The following is a 19,908-nucleotide window of genomic DNA, read 5'->3' on the forward strand; positions in this document are numbered from 1 at the left end:
ATATATATTCTTTTTCGGATTCTTTTCCATTGTAAGTTATTACAAAATAGTGAATAGAGTTCCCTGTACTATACAGTAGGTCTTTTGTTGTTTATCCCTTTTATATATAGTAGTGTGTATCTGTTAATCCCAAGCTCCTAGTTTATCCCTTCCCCCTTTTTCCCCTTTGGTAACCGTAAGTTTGTGCTCTGTGTCTATGAGTCTGTTTCTGTTTAGTAAATAAGTTAATTTGTATTATCTTTTAGATTTCGCATATTAAAATACATGGACCGCTTCACGAATTTACATGTTATCCTTGCGCAGGGGCCATGCTAGTTTTCTCTGTGTCGTTGCAGTTTTAGTATGTGTGCTGCCGGAATGAGCACTATTAAGTCTGTGTTTTATCTTTTAAGGAACTACCAGACTATTTTCAAAAGTGGCTGGGTTGTTTTACAGTCTAATTACCAGTGTGTGAGGTTCAGATTTCTGCACATTCCGGTTATTATCTGTCTTTTTTACTATAGCCATGCTAGTGGGTATGAAATTGTATCTAATTGTGGTTTTGATTTGGTGGCTAATGATGTTAAGCATCTTTTCATGTGCTTGTTGGCCATTTGGATATCTTCTTTGTGGAAATTTCCATTCATATATTTTGCTCATTTAAAAAATTGTTTTATTATTGAGTTTTAATACTTTTTAAATTTTTAGCAAATTTTTTATTTTTGGCTCCTTTGGGTCTTAGTTGCTGTGTGTGGACTTTCTCTAGTTGCAGCGATCGGGGGCTACTCTTCGTTGTGGTGTGTGGGCTTCTCATTGCCGTGGCTTCTCTTGTTGCGTGCGGAGCATGGGCCCTAGAGCGCAGGCTCAGTAATTGTGGCACACGGGCTTAGTTGCTCTGCGGCATGTGGGATCTTCCCGGACCAGGAATCGAACCCGTGTCCCCTGCATTAGCAGGCAGATTCCTAACTACTGTGCCACCAGGGAAGTCCCTATAATTAAAAAAAATTCTGGACACAAGTCCCCTATCAGAGAGATGATTTGCAAACATATTCTGTGGGTTATCTTTTCACTTTCTTGATAGAACCTTCAATCTATAGCTAGTCAGTAGTAAGCACAGGTGACAACTTTGACTTGCAGTTGATGTCTGAAGTGGGTGGGTGGGCCAGTCTTCATAGGACTGAACCATTAACATGTGGGATCTGAAACTATCTCTGGATATAGTGTCAGAATTGAGTTGAACTGTAGAACACCAAGTTGGAGTCTGGAAATTGCTTGATGGTGTGTGGGAACCCCCACATGCACTGGAATTGGTGACCATAACCTTTAATGCCTTAATCAGTTTGGAAAGTTTATGGCCATTTTATTCTTCACATATTTCTTCTACTCTGTTCTATCCTATTCTATTCTGATCTCTCTTCTCCTTCTGGATTCCAATTGTATGTGTTAGACATTCTTATATTCTCCCTCAGATCCCCTTTTCTCTATTCTGTCTTTTTATGTATTTCAATTTGTATACTTTCCTTTTTGTTTCAATTTGCATACTTTCTACTAACCTGTATTCAGGTTCACTGATTATTTCTTGGGCTGTATCCAATACCTTGTTAAGTCCATGTAATGAAGTCTTCATTTCTCGTTTTGTATTATTCATCTCTAGCACATCCATTTGATTCTTTTTTGTTTCCATGTCTCTCCTTAAATTTCCCATTCATTCACATATACTATCCATCTTTTCCATTACATATTTTAGCATCTTTATCATAGCTATTTCAATATTCTTGTTTGATCTTTCCAACATCTGGGCCATCTTTAGGTCTGCTTCTATTGACCATTTCCTCTGTTGACCATAGATCACATTTCTTGCTTTTTCATATGACTTGTTATCTTCGGTTGCATGCTAAACATTTTATATTAAAGAACATAGAAAGAAAAACACTGTTCTGTCAGGCTGCTAGAGCAGGGGCTGACTTGGTTGGATCTGAAATTGAGCAGTGTTTGGACTTTGTTATAGCCTTCCTTTCATTCATTTCACCATTGGCTTCACATTACTTGAAGGCAGAATCAGTACTTTCCCTTCAGCATGGATTAAATCATTGGCCATATAATTGAACTCAGTTTCTACCTCCCTCACTTCGCTGAGGTCATGCTGGCCCAGAGTTCCAACTGTCTAATCATGTGGTTTGTCTTTTGGGCAACCAGCTCCCATCCTGAAGCTCTCTGGAGGTCCACCATAAGTCACCTCATTAGCAAAACAAAGAGTTCTGTCACTCAGGAAATTCAAAGAATTTTTGAAGCTCTGTGCCAGGAATCAGGGACAAAGACCAGATGTGTTCTCCATTATACTATAGACTTTCCCTCAGCTCTCCTGCCCATCCCTCACCTTCTGAGGGAACCTTGCACTTGGAGAGAGGTCTCAGCCTGATGTACTGCAGCATGGATTTCTCTCTTCTCTCCTTCTCTGCCCCCATACATTGAAGGTTCACAGGGTAAGAGGTGGTGAGTGGGTACAGACCCAGTCTGTGGGTGTGACTCTCCAGGATTCTCATCAGTCATGGCAGCCCAAACACTGCTGTTAAAAGTCTGCAAGATGGCAGAGGAGGGCTTCCGTGGTGGTGCAGTGGTTGGGAGTCTGCCTGCCGATGCAGGGGACACGGGTTGTGCCCTGGTCCGGGAGGATCCCACATGCTGCGGAGCGGCTGGGCCTGTGGGCCATGGCTGCTGGGCCTGCGCGTCCGGAGCCTGTGCTCCGCAACAGGAGGGGCCGCAACAGTGAGAGGCCTACGTACTGCAAAAAAAAAAAAAAAAAAAAAAGATGGCAGAGGAGTCAGACGTGGAGATCACATTCCTCCCCACAAATACATCAAAAATACTTCTACATCTGGAACATCTCCTATAGAACACCTACCAAATGCTGGCAGAAGAGCTCAGACTTCCCCAAAGGCAAGAAAGTCCCCACGTACCTGGCCATGTGGCTGACAGTGTCTTGGTGCTCCAGCCTGGTGTCAGGCCTGAGCCTCGGAGGTGGGAGAGCAGAGTTCAGGACAATGGACCATCAGAGACCTCCCTGGCCCACGTAATACCAGTTGGCAAGAGCGCTCCCAGAGATCTCTGTCTCAACACTAACACCCAGATCAACCCAACAGCCAGCAAGCTCCAGTGCTGGATGCCCCATACCAAACAACTAGAATGACGGGAACACAACCCACCCATTAGCAGAGAGGCTGCCTTAAAACCATAATTAGTTCACAGACCCCCCAAAACACACCACTGGACGCAGCCCTGCCCACCAGAAAGACAAAATCCAGCCCCACCCACCAGAACACAGGCCCCAGTCCCCTGCATCAGGAAACCTACACAAGCCACTGAAACAGCCTTACCCACGGGGAGCAGACACCAAAAACAGTGGGAACAACGAACCTGCAGGCTGCGAAAAGGACACCCCAAACACAGTAAGTTAAGCAAAATGAGAAGACAGAGAAATACGCAGCAGGTGAAGAAGCAAGGTAAAAACCCACCAGACCGAACAAATGAAAAGGAAATAGGCAGTCTACCTGAAAAAGAATTCAGAGTAATGTTAATAAAGATGATCCCAGATCTTGGAAATAGAATGGAGAAAATACAAGAAATGTTTAACAAGGACCTAGAAGAACTAAAGACCTAACAAACAATGATGAACAACACAATAAATGGAATTTTAAAATCTCTAGAAGGAATCAATAGCAGAATAACTGAGGCAGAAGAATGGATAAGTGACCTGGAAGATAAAATAGTGGAAATAACTACTGCAGAGCAGAATAAAGAAAAAAGAATGAAAAGAATTGAGGACAGTCTCAGAGACCTCTGGGACAACATTAAACGCACCAACATTCGAATTATAGGGGTCCCAGAAGAGGAAGAGCAAAAGAAAGGGTCTGAGAAGATATTTGAAGAGATTGTAGTTGAAAACTTCCCTAATATGGGAAAGGAAGTAGTCAATCAAGTCCAGGAAGTGCAGAGAGTCCCATACAGGATAAATCCAAGGAGAAACACGCCAAGACACATATTAATCAAACTGTCAAAAAATAAATACAAAGAAAAACTATTAAAAGCAGCAAGGGAAAAGCAACAAATAACATACAAGGGAATCCCCATAAGGTTAACAGCTGACCTTTCAGCAGAAACCGCAAGCCAGAAGGGAGTGGCAGGACATATTTAAAGTGATGAAAAGGAAAAACCTACCACCAAGATTACTCTAGCCAGCAAGGATCTCATTCAGATTCGATGGAGAAATTAAAATCTTTACAGACAGGCAAAAGTTAAGAGAATGCAGCACCATCAAACCAGCTTTACAACAAATGCTAAAGGAACTTCTCTAGGCAGGAAACACAAGAGAAGGCAAAGACCTACAATAACAAACCCAAAACAATTAAGAAAATGGTAATAGGAGCATACATATCGATAACTACCTTAAACATAAATGGATTAGATGCTCCAACCAAAAGACATAGACTGGCTGAGTGGATACATAAACAAGACCTGTATATATGCTGTCTACAAGAGACCCACTTCAGACCTAGGGACACATACAGACTGAAAGTGAGGGGATGGAAAAAGATATTCCATGCAAATGGAAATCAAAAGAAAGCTGAAGTAGCAATTCTCGTATCAGACAAAATAGACTTTAAAGACTATTACAAGAGACAAAGAAGGACAGTACATAATGATCAAGGGATCAATCCAAGAAGAAGATATAACAATTGGAAATATTTATGCACCCAACATAGGAGCACCTCAATACATAAGACAAATGCTAACAGCCATAAAAGGGGAAATCGACAGTAACACAATCATAGCAGGGGACTTTAACACCCCACTTTCACCGATAGATCATCCAAAATGAAAATAAATAAGGAAACGCCATCTTTAAATGAAACACTAAAAAAGATGGACTTAATTGATATTTATAGGACATTCCATCCAAAAACAACAGAATACACTTTCTTCTCAAGTGCTCATGGAACATCCTTCAGGATAGATCATATCTTGGGTCACAAATCAAGCCTTGCTAAATTTAAGAAAATTCTAATCGTATCAAGTATCTTTTCTGACCACAATGCTATGAGACTAGATATCAATTGTAGGAAAAAATCTGTAAAAAATACAAACACATGGAGGCTAAACAATACACTACTAAATAACCAAGAGATCACTGAATAAATCAAAGAGGAAATCAAAAGATACCTAGAAACAAATAACAATGAAAACACGACGACCCAAAACCTATGGGATGCAGCAAAAGGAGTTTTAAGAGGGAAGTTTATAGCAATGCAGTCCTTCCTCAAGAAACAAGAAACGTCTCAAATAAACAACCTAACCTTACACCTAAGGCAATTAGAGAAAGAAGAACAAAAAAACCCCAAAGTTAGCAGAAGGAAAGAGATCATAAAGGTCAGATCAGAAATAAATGAAAAAGAAATGAAGGAAACAGTAGCAAAGATCAATAAAACTAAAACCTGGTTCTTTGAGATGATAAACAAAATTCATACCATTAGCCAGACTCATCAAGAAGAAAAGGGAGAATACTCATATCAATAGAATTAGAAATGAAAAAGGAGAAGTAACAACTGATGCTGCGGAAATACAAAGGATCATGAGAGATTACTACAAGCAACTCTATGCCAATAAAATGGACAGCCTGGAAGAAATGGACAGATTCTTAGAAAAGCACAACCTTGTGAGACTGAACCAGGAAGAAATAGAAAATATAAACAGACCAATCACAAGCACTGAAATTGAGACTGTGATTTAAAAATCTTCCAACAAACAAAAGCACAGCACCAGATGGCTTCACAGGTTAATTCTATCAAACATTCAGAGAAGAGCTAACACCTATACTTTCAAACTGTTCCAAAATATAGCAGAGGGAGGAACACTCCCAAACTCATTCTACGAGCCCACCATCACCCTGATACCAAAACCAGACAAGGATGTCACAAAGAAAGAAAACTACAGGCCAATATCACTGATGAACATAGATGCAAAAATCCTCAACAAAATACTAGCAAACTGAATTGAACAGCACATTAAAAGGATCATACACCATGATCAAGTGGGGTTTACCTCAGGAATGCAAGGATTCTTCAATATAGGCAAATGAATCAATGTGATACACCATATTAACAAATTGAAGGAGAAAAAACATATGATCATCTCAATAGATGCAGAAAAAGCTTTCAACAAAATTCAACACCCATTAATGATAAAAACCCTCCAGAAAGTAGGTATAGAGGGAACTTAACATAATAAAGGCCATATATGACAAACCCACAGCAAACATCGTTCTCAGTGGTGAAAAGCTGAAACCATTTCCTCTAACATCAGGAAGAAGACAAGGTTGTCCACTCTCACCAGTATTATTCAACATAGTTTTGGAAGTTTTAGCCACAGCAGTCAGAAGAAAAAGAAATAAAAGGAATCCAAATCAGAAAAGAAGATGTAGAGCTGTCACTGTTTGCTGATGACATGATAGTATACATAGAGAATCCTAAAGATGCTACCAGAACACTACTAGAGCTAATCATTGAATCTGGTAAAGTAGCAGAATACAAAATTAATGCACAGAAATCTCTTGCATTCCTCTATACTAATGATGAAAAATCTCAAAGAGAAATTAAGGAAACACTCCCATTTACCACTGCAACAAAAAGAGTAAAATACCTAGGAATAAACCTACCTAAGGAGACAAAAGACCTGTATGCAGAAAACTATAAGACACTGATGAAAGAAATTAAAGATGATACAAACAGATGGAGAGATATACCATGTTCTTGGATTGGAAAAATCAGCATTGTGAAAATGACTCTACTACGCAAAGCAATCTACAGATTCAATGCAATCCTTATCAAACTACCACTGGCATTTTTCACAGAACTAGAACAAAAAATTTCACAATTTGTATGGAAACACGAAAGACCCCGAATAACCAAAGCGATCTTGAGAAAGAAAAACGGAGTTGGAGGAATCAGGCTCCCTGACTTCAGACTATACTACAAAGCTACAGTAATCAAGACAGTATGGTACTGGCACAAAAACAGAAATATAGATCAATGGAACAGGATAGAAAGCCCAGGGGTAAACCCACGCACATATGATCACCTTATCTTTGATAAAGGAGGCAAGAATATACGATGGAGAAAAGAGAGCCTCTTCAATAAGTGGTGCTGGGAAAACTGGATAGCTACATGTAAAAGAATGAAATTAGAACACTCCCTAACACCATACACAAAAATAAACTCAAAATGAATTAAAGACCTAAATGTAAGGCCAGACACTATCAAACTCTTAGAGGAAAACATAGGCAGGACACTCTATGACATAAATCACAGCAAGACCCTTTTTGACCCACCTCCTAGAGAAATGGAAATAAAAACAAAAATAAACAAATGGGACCTAATGAAACTTAAAAGCTTTTGCACAACAAAGGAAACCATAAACAAGACGAAGAGACAACCCTCAGAATGGGAGAAAATATTTGCAAATGAAGCAACTGACAAAGGATTAATCTCCAAAATTTACAAGCAGCTCATGCAGCTCAATATCAAAAAAACAAACAACCCAATCCAAAAATGGGCAAAAGACCTAAATAGACATTTTTCTCCAAAGAAGATATACTGCCAACAAACACATGAAAGAATGCTCAACATCATTAGTCATTAGAGAAATGCAAATCAAAGGTACAATGAGATATCATCTCACACCAGTCAGAATGGCCATCATCAAAAAATCTACAAACAATAAATGCTGGATAGGGTGTGAAGAAAAGGGAACCCTCTTGCACTGTTGGTGGAAATGTAAATTGATACAGCCACTATGGAGAACAGTATGAAGGTTCCTTAAAAAACTAAAAATAGAGCTACCGTTTGACCCGGCAATCCCACTACTGGGCATATACCCTGAGAAAACCATAATTCAAGAAGAGTCATGTACCAAAATGTTCATTGCAGCTCCATTTACAATAGCCCAGAGATGGAAACAACCTACGTGTCCATCAACAGATGAATGGATAAAGAAGATGTGACACATATATACAATGGAATATTACGCAGCCATAAAAGGAAACAAAATTGAATTATTTGTAGTGAGGCGGATGGACCTAGAGTCTGTCACACAGTGAAGTAAGTCAGAAAGAGAAAAACAAATACCGTATGCTAACACATATATATGGAATCTAAAAATTAAAAAAAAGGTCATGAAGAACCTAGGGGCAAGACTGGAATAAAGACACAGACCAACTAGAGAATGGACTTGAGGGTACGGGGAGGGGGAAGGGTAAGCTGGGACAAAGTGAGAGAGTGGCATGGACATATATACACTACCAAATGTAAAATAGATAGCTAGTGGGAAGCAGCCGCATAGCACAGGGAGATCAGCTCGGTGCTTTGTGACCACCTAGAGGGGTGGGATAGGGAGGGTGGGAGGGAGGGAGATGCAAGAGGGAAGAGATATGGGGACATATGTATATGTGTAACTGATTCACTTTGTTGTAAAGCAGAAACCAACACACCCATTGTAAAGCAATTATACTCCAATAAAGTTGTTTAAAAAAAAATGAAGGGACATCCCACAGAATGGGAGAAAATAGTTACAAATTGTATATTTGATAAGGGACTTGTATCTAGAATATATAATGAATTCTTAAAATCCAATAATAAAAAGACAACCCCATTTAAAAAATTGGCAGAGAGTAAATAGACATTTCTTCAGAGAAGATACACAGATGGCCAGTGAGCACATGAAAGGATGAAAGGATGCTCAGTAGCATTAGACATCAGGAAAGTGCAAATGGAAACCACACTGAGATACTACTTCACATCCAGTAGGATGGCTAGAATCCAACAAGAGCGATGTTACCAGTGTTCTCAAGGATGTGGAGAAACTGGAACCCTCATGCTGTATTAGTGGGGATGTAAAACTCCTCAAAAGGTTCAAGAGAGTTATAATATGCCCCAGCAATTTCACTCCTAGGTATATGCCCGAGAAAACTGAAAATACATGTCTATACAAAACCTGTGCCAGGCGTACCTTAGAGGTATTGTGGGTTCAATTCCAGACCAGCACAATAAAGTGAATATTGCAATAAAGCGAGTCCCAAATTTTTTGGTTTCCTAGAGTGCATATAAAAGTTATGTTTTAACCTCTTGAACAATGGAGGGGTTAGGGGTGCCGACCCCCTGTGCACTCGAAAATCTGTCGTTCAGGGCTCAGCTCTACATACCTTAGTTAAAAATGATTGCTAAGAAATGCTGGCCGTCATCTCAGCCTTTAGTGAGCTACCATTTTTTTGCTGGTGGAGGGTCTTGCCTTGATGTGATGGCTGCTTGACTGATCAGTGCGGTGGTTGCTCAAGGGTGGGGTGGCTCTGGAAATTTCTTAAGATAAGACGACAGTGAAGTTTGCCACATTCATGAACTCTTCCTTCCGTGAACGATTTCTCCGCAGCATGCAGTGCTGTTTGGTAGCATTTTACCCACAGCAGAACTTCTTTCAAAATTGGAACCAGTGCTTTCAGACCCTGCCACTGCTTTAGCCACTAAGTTGATGTACTCTAAACCCTTCGTTGTCATTTCAGCAGTCTTCACAGCATTTTCACCAGGAATAGACTCCATGTCAAGAAACCACTTTATTTGCTCATGTGTTAGAAGCAGCTCCTCGTCTGTTCAGGTTTTGTCATGCGATTGCAGCAGTTCAGCCACATCTTCAGGCCCCGCTTCTAATTGTACTCCTCTTGCGGTTTCCATCTGCAGCTCCTTCCTCCAGTGAAGGCTGAAACCCCTTCAAGTCATCCATGAGGGAATCAGCATCTTCCAAACTCCTGTTAATGTTGGTATTTCGACCTCTTCTCATGAATCAGGAATGTTCTTAATGGCGTCTAGAATGGTGAATCCTTTCCAGAAGGTTGTCCGTTTACTTTGCCCAGATCCTTCAGAGGAATTAGGTTAGGGAAGGTGTGGGGAGCCAGGCTTTGCTTCGAGGTTCAGTCCCCCTGCCTGGAGCCTCATTTGGATGCCGTGGTGGCCGTCCCCTCTCTAGATGCCCTGGGTAGCTGGTGGGGGGGCCTCCCAATGCCCAGCTGTCTCTAGGCCAGACAGGACCCCTGGGCGCTGCAAAGCCCACCTGGGAGGACAAACCAAAGGTCAGGCTGGAGGAGAAAATGAACGGAGCCCTCATGCTACTCCCATCCCCGGTGGGTGGCTTGGCAGGGAGGGCAGCTCCCCTTCTGTTTGAATTGACCAGGCCACTTAATCATCTTTTCATTGAGTCTGAACTTCAAGAAGCTTTTCAGGTGCAAGAAAGCTGGTCGAAGCCTGGGGCAGCTCTCTACCTGTGGGTAGGGTGGGTGTCCACCTGCTTCTTCTCTCCATTCTGAAAGTTAGTTAATTTAGATTAGAATTAGGGTTTAGGCTAGGTCTAATTCAGGGTGAAGTTAATTAATTTGGGTGAAACATTCTCCCCCAAAGGCGACCCGGTGTCGAAGCATGTGACCTGGGTTTGGAACCCGCCCCCGATGGATTTCAGCCACTCCCTCCCACGCCTGCTCGCTGTGCCTGACCAGGGAGGGGTATTTTGCAACCGGAGCTGGCATCAGAAGCCCCTCTTTAAATGCATATCCCTCAGGTAGGGGAAATGCATGAAATCTCTAATCCATCGTAGAAATAAGTGAATCTGAGTGTTGCTTCGTAGAATCCCAGATATTTGGGGACAGGATGGGAAAGACAGGGCTCCCTTGATGTCCACTTGTCCCTGGACCTCACAATGTCCCTCCACAAACTTTTAATAGACACTGTTGAACATTGCTCTTGTACCAGCTGCTTTGTATACACAGTCCCTTTTTTTTGTTTTTAACTGAGGTACAGTTGGCACACAGCGCTGTTTCAGGTGTACAGGATAATGATTTCACTTAACATTCAGCACAGTCTTATCCTTACAGCATCCATTCGAGGAAGGTCACCTAGTCATATTGTTACAGTTGAGGAGGCTTCCCTGTTCCCCCTCGTGACCAGGCGGGCACATTGTCAGTCCCAGGATCTGCACGTTTGAGACAGCCATTGGTTCATCAGCCAACTCATTGATCACGTGTCTTGTGCACGCACAGCATACTAGGCACAGGGACCTAGTGGTGACCACAACCAGACCTGGCATTACCCAGAAACCCACGCAAAGGTACACGCAGTCACACCCGTGGAAGGTGCTAAGGAGGAGGGGTCTGCAGGACGCGTGGTCCTGATGGAGTCAGGAAGCTGTGGCGGGTTTGCTGGGGTAAGAGGCATGAGCAGGAGGTCGCTTGGCCACGGTGTGTGGGCAGTGGCTGAGGCTCAGGGGACCGGAAAGAGGGTGGTATGAAACGAGGTTGGTGTGGGCAGCAGGGCCTGGACCACTCGGGCGCCCTGGGCTGCCTTAAAGCCTTTGGTCTTTACCCCCGGGGGCAGGGGGAGGACATTGAACTATTTGCAACAGAGGATGACATCATCACAAGTGTCATTTTAAAAGGCAACTAGCTGCTGTATGGAGTGCAGGTGGGAGGGGACAAGGGGGTTGCAGTGTCCGGAGTGTGTGTGGCTGGCAGCTTGGAGTGGAGCAGTGTTATGGAGATGGGGGAGGGGGAGACAGCTTCACAAGATACCTAGGGAGTAAGTCAGATAGTCCTTGATGGAGGGAACCGTGCGAAGGGTGGTGGGCGGGCGGGTGGGCTTCATGGGCCCACGGCCCCTCCGTTAGCTCAGGCTTCTGTCACTTTCTTAATCAACTTTGAACAAGGGGCTCTGCATTGTCACTTGGCACCTGGCCTTGCAAATTAGGTGCCTAGACCTGGCCTGGGGCTGGAACTGGGGCTCTAAGCCCCCTCCCCCCACCTCCAGGTGGTCCAGAAGCAGCTCTTCTGGCACAGGTGGTGCAGGCCCTGGACCTGGAGGGCTCACTGCCCCGAGCCATGAAGCTGCAAACAGGCCAGAGCTGCAGCCATAGGGGCCTGGCCCTGCAAGGAAGCAGCAGCAGCCGGGGCCAGTCCTGACCCCATTCTGGAGCTCACTTTTATTCTCTAAGAAGCAGGGAGATGGCGAGACACGATTTCTGGAGTCCTTTTTGGCTCAACATTTAATGTCTTTATGATTCTCCTGTGTCTTTGTTCCGAGTTCCTGCGGCCTCTCCATAGGCTGTGCCGGCCCTCAGGACTGCTGGGACGTGCATGTAGACGCTGGCCTGGAGGGGCTCCGCAGGGCCCTTGCTTGTCCTCTCTGTCACTCCTCTGTCACGCTGTGCCTGACTTCCCACCGTTAGAGAGAAATGTACCGAGATGTAAAAAACAAACAACAAGAACAGAAAACCACTTCTGGGAGCAGTGATACTTGTTTTCCGCTGAAATCTCTGTGCTGTGATCTTCACTGGAGGGGCGGGAGGAGAGAGAGGACAGACCCCTGGTGACAGTTTGGCCCAGAGCTGGGCGGCGCAGGTCCCCAGGGTGGGCCAGAAGCGCCTGGCTTGCCAGGGACCGTTTTGCTGGCCAGGAGGACACCTGAGCCTCTGTTTCTGCAAGCTGCATGCGTCTCCACTGGCCCTGCGGCCTGCAGAGGTTTCTGTTTTCATTTCTCAGCGGTTTGCTCAGTACTTCGCGTCTTGTTTAGGATGTGTGGTTTCTTTAGGACCAACACCCTTGGCTCCTAATCTGGGACCTTGGGCTATAATGTTGGGGTGTGATGGATGTGGGGGGCACGTGGGGAAAACGCTCACTAACGTGGTTTTCGTGCCCTAGGCCTCTGGTTCACTCAGACCAGGGTACAGTGAAGGGAACCTTGAGCTCTGTGGCTTGGGGTGCAGAGGACAAATTCCAGCTCAGTCCTCTGGGCGTGGCCACTGGTTCCTGACCTGTGGTCCCCAGACTCCTGGGCATCCTTGTAGGCAGCGGCCACATCCTAGCTCCTGTTTCTTGCATGCTCACCAGGCACCATTTCACCTCTTCTTTCATTGCAGCTTCCTGAACGCCTCACTGACGTGGTGGGATTGTGTTTTTTCCCCAAGTTGCACAGCAGTACTTTTAGTCACATGCCTCCAGCACCTCACCGCTCCCTGCAAAGGACAAAGTCTGTACTCCTCCTCCTGAGCCTGGGTGGGGCTTCGTGACTGCTTTGTGGGGCAGAATGTGGCAGAGGGACGCGCTGCGACTTCTGAGACTAAGCTACAAACGGCGGCGTGCCTTCTTCTTGGGTCTCTGTCTGTCTCTGTCTCTGGCTCACTGTCTCTCTGTGTCTCTGGCTTACTGTCTGTCTCTACTCTTTCTTGTGGTGCTTGCCCTTGGAACCCAGCCACCCTGTGGTGAGGCAGCCTGGGAACCCACGCACAGGCCTTCTGACCCACAGCTAGGATCCTGGCCAGCATCGGATGCTCTGCGGGCAGACAAGCCTTCACAAGCCGCAGGGTGATGATTCCAGCCCCCAGCCTTTGTGTTGATGTTGAACAGAGCAGAGACGAGCTGTCGCTGCCAAGTCCCGTCCAAGTCACTGTTTCACAAGCAAAGGGCACATCCACTCCCTAGCACCCTGGTCCGTAGCTCCAGAACACACAGTTTTCAGAAAATGGGTGACAGACCAGGAGGGAGTCAGGGATCTGGTCTGATACCAGTTAGTGGGGCAGTCTTAGGCAAATCACTTAATGTCATGAGCCTCAGTTTCTCCATCTGTGAGGTGGGCAAGGTATGGGATTTGATAGTTGGAGCAGCGGGACACTCCTAGCAGGGGAAGGGGCTGAGCAAGGGCGTAGAGGTGGAATGCACGGGAGGAGGGGGTGCTGGGAGACCTGCACTGCCCCGGGAGCTATGCCTGGTCCAGGAAGCAGGGCGGTGTCGGTGGAGGGGAGGCCGACAGGATGGACCAGGGGCTCGGAAGGGGCCGCGGGGTGGGATCTGAAGCAGCCTGTTAAGAACTAGGAGTTTGGTGTCTGTGCCGTATTGGAGAGGTGGCTTGGTCAGCGGGGCACGTACTCAGCACCCCGAGCCTGGCGTCCTGGTCTCAGCTCGGCTTCTGATTCGTTGGGTGACATTGAACAATGTCACCTTCCTTGTTCCACACCTCAGAGTCATCCTGTGTGAAATGAACGTACATGTGTGTCTGTGTTCCTCACGTCCTAAGGCTGTAGAATCCTCGGGGTCCTGCCCTCGCGTCAGGTATCCTGGGTCAGCTCTGGGAGGCTGCTCCTTCAGGAAGGGCTCCTGCACTCGGCTCGCCCCCAAACACAGCTGCGGGGACCTTGGCTGTCCCGCCCTGGTTTGCTGCATCCGTCTCGTGAGGACATGTTGCTGGAGAGTGGCCTTTCTAGGACGCTGTTGATGAAGTGTCACCAGCACCTTACAGGTGGGGGAAGGTGCTGCGTGCTTGACATTGTGAGGGGCTCCTCTGCCTTTCCACTGGCTGCCCAGCCCCACTCAAGCCCGAGCTGACTGGGGACGCTGGTGAGCTCACCAGCATGTGAGCTGGGGGGCACTTTCCACGTGCAGGCAGGGCAGAGAGTGGAGGCCGGAGGTGCTTCCATTGGTCTGTGATGAGGCTTTTGGAAATAGAGTCTCTCTTTTCACATTGCAAAGATAATCCCTACGTACTATGAGAATCAGAACATACAGGTAGTAAAACTAGTCAAACCACCCCTATGTGTTTGTCATGTACTGTGGGGACAGTTCTCCTCTTCCCTTCCCTCTTCCTTCCCTTCGTCCTCCTTCTCCCCCCGTCCTCCCCCTCCTCACGTGGGCACGTGCGCCTGCACACACACACACACACACACACACACACACACACACGCGCGCGCGCGACCATTCCCTGTCAGTTAGCACAGATCCATTCTGTCGTTTTTCCCCTCCACGTGGTTTTTCACTGGATGCACATCCAACAGTCTTACTCCACTCATCCCTCGTGACCGTTACCAGCAACGCTTGGTTAGCGTCTGTGTACCTATCTCTTGGCATTTTTACAGGATTGTTTCCAGGTTACCTCACTAGAAGCGTTCGCTGCTGTGCCCAAAGGTAGCCATGTTTTTAAGGCTTTTGATACCTCTTGTCCAGGTTCCTTCCAAGGAGGCTCTTCCAGAACACAGTCGTGGCAGCGATGTTCGAGAGCCTCAGAGCCCATGAGGCACCCTTCTCTTTCACTTTCACCAGCCTGAGAGGTGAAAAGTGATGTTTCAGTTGTTGAAGCCTCCCTCTCCTGGCCGAGTGCGTTAGCGTCTCCCTCACCGTCCGCACTCGGTCCTTCTGCTAGTGTTTACCGAGTACCTAGCGCGTGCCCGAGCCGTCGGTGGCACTGAGCATGCTCCATCACACGGTCTGTTTGTGCTCGCAGCTCCGCTGTGTGTGTTTTGCTCACTAGACCTAGAGGATGATAGACAGGGAGAGCTGTGAGGGATCTCAGAGATTGTCCAGTACCCTCATTTTTAGGGGAAGAACCCAAGGCCAGGGAGTGTGGGGACTTGCCCTTGGCCACACAGGGCTGTGCATTCCTGGTGGAATTATAACTCGGGATCCCAGTCCTTCTGCTTGTCTTGATTTTTCCTCCAGCGCAGGGTCACTGGTTGGTGGAGTTCACCTCCCGACTCAGTGCTGCCATCCAGGGTCACCCTGCCGGGCACACAGTAGGTGCTTAGAAAACTATTTACTGAATGAATGTTTGTGCACAAGAGAGCACAGAGTGCGCTCTGTCATGGTGTGCTCAACATCCCAGGAGGAAAGTCAGACTTCCATAAAGAAATGCCCCCCTTTTTGTTTTTTGAATGGAAAAGGAAAATGAGAGGGCTGTTGGAATTGGTGGAGATGGAGAGACAGGGCTGCCTGGGGCTTGGGACAGGTTTGCGGTCGGAGCTGTCAGGTCACTGGAATTTCCCTCAGGTTCTCTCCTTCCACCAGAGATGGACTGATCGAAGCGGGGCAGGGGGCGGTAATGCAGACAGGAGAAGAGCTTTGCTTCCTTCGTGTGCCCTGTGTGAATCTGGACTGACTCTCCAATGATTCCAGGGGACTGTCTCAAGTCACCTCTCTTACCTCCGTGCGGTTCATACCCAACCCCCTTGCCAACCCCTTGCGTAATCACGGGTCACATGTCTCCCTCAGGTAAAACACTCAGGCCGCCAGGCACTCTGGTCACCACAGCGACCAGGCTGGGGGGCTAGTGCCTGCCCTTGGCTAGATCTGCCTCAGGCATTACGCCAGCCACGCTGGCCTTCTTTAACCAGCTGTGAGGCCTTGGGCAAGCCCCTCCCCCTCTCTGAACCTCAGTTTCCTCCTCTGTAGAATAGACATCATGAGAATCCCAGGCATTCTGTGTGCTGTGAAGAGAACACCCGGGTTTAAGTGACTCTTGGCTCCTCTAGGCCCTACTTTTCCAAAAGAAGTCACACATTCCAAAGCCCCTTATTCTCAATAAACCTTTTCTTCTGCCCAAGAACAGCCTACTTAAAAAAAAAAGAACACCCTGCTTTCATTCCAAGCTCCGTTCCTTCCGAAGAAGGCCTTTTCTCTCTGGTCATGCCTTAACCTAGGCCACTGGTGTCTGCAAGTGGGGAATGCATGTCTTGACAGTAGTTCCCTAATAGGGGTTGTGTTGTCACATCCACGGTCAGTGGACATGTTTGTGGAATTGGAAGCATCACGCTTTATCTCTGCCATTACTCCCTCTTGGGAAGAATAGGGAATATGTCTTAATAGCACACTTTGTCACAAAGAGCCCTCTTTCAGCCAGATTTCCCCAGAGAGATTGTTCCGGGGAAACAAAGGACTGACTGACCCTAGTGGTTAATTTGCTGAGGGGTGTTCTTGGGTAATCCAGCATTGTTCTCTCAGCACATTGTTATTGACAGGTTTGTGCAATAGGAAAGATAATGGTAAATATATAAAGGTCTGTGGTGTGCGGGACTTATTCTAGGCACTTAACACAGCACCGGGGAGACTGGACATGTTCACATTACAGGTGAAGTCTGTAGTCAGGCACCAGCGTTTCTGAAAATGGGGATTTCTCAGTGGGCTGAGGTGGTCAGGGAGGGCTTCTCTGAGGAGGTAAAGATCTCAAATTCTCATCACACCAGTTGGGGTTCAAAGGAGTTACTTTCCTTGCCTGGCACAGTTTCTCTCTCTCTGTCACACACACACACACACACACACACACACACACACACAGTTGGTCTTACTGAATTGAAAAGACACAAGAGTTTGATCTGGAAGATGAATAAGATGGAGGTTTATTGGATGAGAAAATATATTTTCATAGGATGGTCCTGGGGTGAGAATTGTCAATGTGAGGAAACAGCTTCAGATGTACAGGATTTAACGGTTTGCAAAGCACTCCTCACGTCAATGAAGTCTTATTTCCTCACAGCCCCATGAGGTCAGCACCCAGGGAAAGTGAGTCTCAGAGGCTCCGTGACTTGGCCACAGAGGTAAGTAGGTGGTAAAACCCAGACTCTAGCATTTACTGCTCAAGTTCACAGCGCTTTCCAAGATGAAAACATGCTTTCCTCTCTCCACGGAGCAGAGGAATGAAACATATGTTGAGAAGCGGCCTAAAACGATGCGGGCCAGAGGAAGTACGTGAGAGTTGTAAGCTGCCGCCCTGGCCCGGCCTCATGAACCTCCCAGGCCTTCCCACATGCCCTGACGTTCCTGCATCTGGACAGCATCGGTAAATGTAAGGACACCAGGGAGCAAGTTTGCTGGCAGCAAGGTTATTGCTAGGATGTGTCCTCTGTCTTCATGTCTGCGTGTGTCTCTGATGCTGTCCTGTGCTAGAAGCCCCCGTGGAGACTGAGAGATCATTGGGGCGGGGGGGGGGGCGGTAAGGGGTGGACTAAATGCGTTTATGGCTCATTTCTACCCGGACTAAAGAGCAGGGCCACCTGGGCTTGGTTGGACCCATCTCTAAATAAATGTACCAGAGCTGGAAAATTCCAAAGATGCTAGAACTCAACATCCAGTTCCTGGAGGTAGGTGTGGGTATTGGACAGGTCATCCTCTGGGTGGGAAGATTCCTTAGGTGGCCTGGTCCACGCAAGAGTGACACTGCCCATGGGGATTTTTATTTCTTCTCTCCTTCCCTCTGTCTCTCCTTCCCTCTGTCCTTTCCTCCTGCCTTCCCTCCCTTCCATCCTTCTAGAGTTCAGTGGTCCAGGAAATCTGCTCCCTGAAGGCAGCTCTCTTCCAGGAGAAAGAGGGGCAGGCTGGCCTCTGGATGCCATGTTTTCTACCCTGAATTTACCCGTCAGGAGTGCTTAGGAAAAACCCCTCCTCATCCCACATGGAGCGGGGCAGATGTGTTTTACTCGGTAGAATTAAACTGTTGGATGGCACAGATCATCAAATTCCAGAAAACCAGAGGGATGAGATCTCAGAGATAAGCTATTTTGACCAGCCCCCTCATTTTACAGATGGGGAAACTGAGGCAGAGTGAGATGGTCAGGATCACTTAATCCTCACCTGAGTGGTCTGTAATTTTAACCTGTAATTTACGTGACACTACTATTATTAATACTATTAAAAGCAAGACATCTGGACCAAAATGGAGTCACTTATGCTAAGCCTCAAGTCACCAAACTGGGATTTAACTTAAATATAGTTTTGGCTGTCCCAGAGATGGAATTTTAAACCAGTCAAGCAGGAATCACCTGATCAGCTCGAGTTAGGTAATCCGCTTGCTTGACCCCTGCCATCCTCTGTAGGCAAAGTAACCTTGCAATAACCAGTCTGCTCTTGGCCTAGCATAACTTCCTTGTTTCCACTCCCTTCTGCCTATAAAAGTCTGTCATTTTGTACAGCTCCTCAGAGCTCCTTTATATGCGCTAGATTGGATGCTGCCTAACTCACGAATCATTGAATAAAGCCAGTAAAATCTTTAACATTTATTCAGTTGAGTTTTGTTTTTAAACAATATTATGACACAACTCTCTAGGGCAAGAAAAAGACAACTTTTGTCTCTCACTGCTTCACGATGGTGCTGAAATTCCCAGGCCTATCCTGGAATGCTCTCTCACCTAGAACCCTGGGCCCAGGATGGCAGCCGTGGTCTCTTCCCAGGATGTCTTGACAGAGAGCTGTAATTGTGGAAACCCTGTCCTTGGCTAACTCTATTCTAGCCACAAGATTAAAAGAGCGGTAAGAGGAATGTCAGGAGGAGATGTGCATTTAATAATTTTTAAAGAGCCTTGTCCACTTCTGAATCCTCACTTTGTTTTCCTGCCTTAATTCTTGGTCATTGTAAATTGCTTCAAAAAATGATTTTAGAATAGAAAAAGAGCTAGGAGTCAGAGAAGACGTCTTTAACATTTCATATTCCTCTGACACTTTTTAGGATTTTAATTTTGAAGCATGGCAAAGAGGCAGAAATGGCTTTGGGCCATAGACGAGCAGAATCACTTTAAAATGAAGATAGTTTTTTTTTGGCTTGAGATCTTCCCCTAAAACTAACTGAAGAATGAACACCTCTCCCAGTGCTAATTGGAACAGAAAGTATTTCTAATTCCCTATGAATGAAAATAGGAACAAAAGTATTCCAAAGCAAGGACATAACTTGAATTCAGAGCTGAATCCATTACATCAAGCTCCGGGGAAGGGGTCGGTGGGGAGGCCCTGAAGTTGACCTGATGGTTGGGAAATACCAGTTAAATGCTTTTGTAACTTCATCACTGTCAACAGGAAGACACTGCTATCCAAGCCTCCCATTTGCCTGAGAGTCAGGAGCTTCTAAACCAAGAAAGGAAGAAACCAAGCGGATTATTTACGAGCTCCTTCCCTCTTGCTGCTTGAAGCCGCTGTGCAATTAGCCTGTTTGTTACCGCGCCGGGGCAAGGCTGGGCGAGTTTACACCGCTCGGCGGGGGTCGGCCAAGCCGGCCTCCCGCGTCTCCTAGCGGACCTGTGGGGTGGTGCAGCCCGTGC

At 46.2% G+C, this 19,908-nt stretch overlaps 1 non-coding gene across 1 annotated transcript; it reads right to left on the reverse strand.

Annotated features, from left to right (window-relative positions):
• Nucleotides 1–258: 258 nt before the first annotated feature.
• Nucleotides 259–365, reverse strand: LOC132528351 (U6 spliceosomal RNA). Its single transcript, XR_009543221.1, has one exon. It is a non-coding gene; the product is annotated as a U6 spliceosomal RNA (small nuclear RNA).
• Between the last annotated feature and the right edge of the window lie 19,543 nt (nucleotides 366–19,908).

Source organism: Lagenorhynchus albirostris, chromosome 10 (assembly GCF_949774975.1).
Source record: "Lagenorhynchus albirostris chromosome 10, mLagAlb1.1, whole genome shotgun sequence".
In the NCBI taxonomy this organism is placed as follows: Eukaryota; Metazoa; Chordata; class Mammalia; order Artiodactyla; family Delphinidae; genus Lagenorhynchus; species Lagenorhynchus albirostris.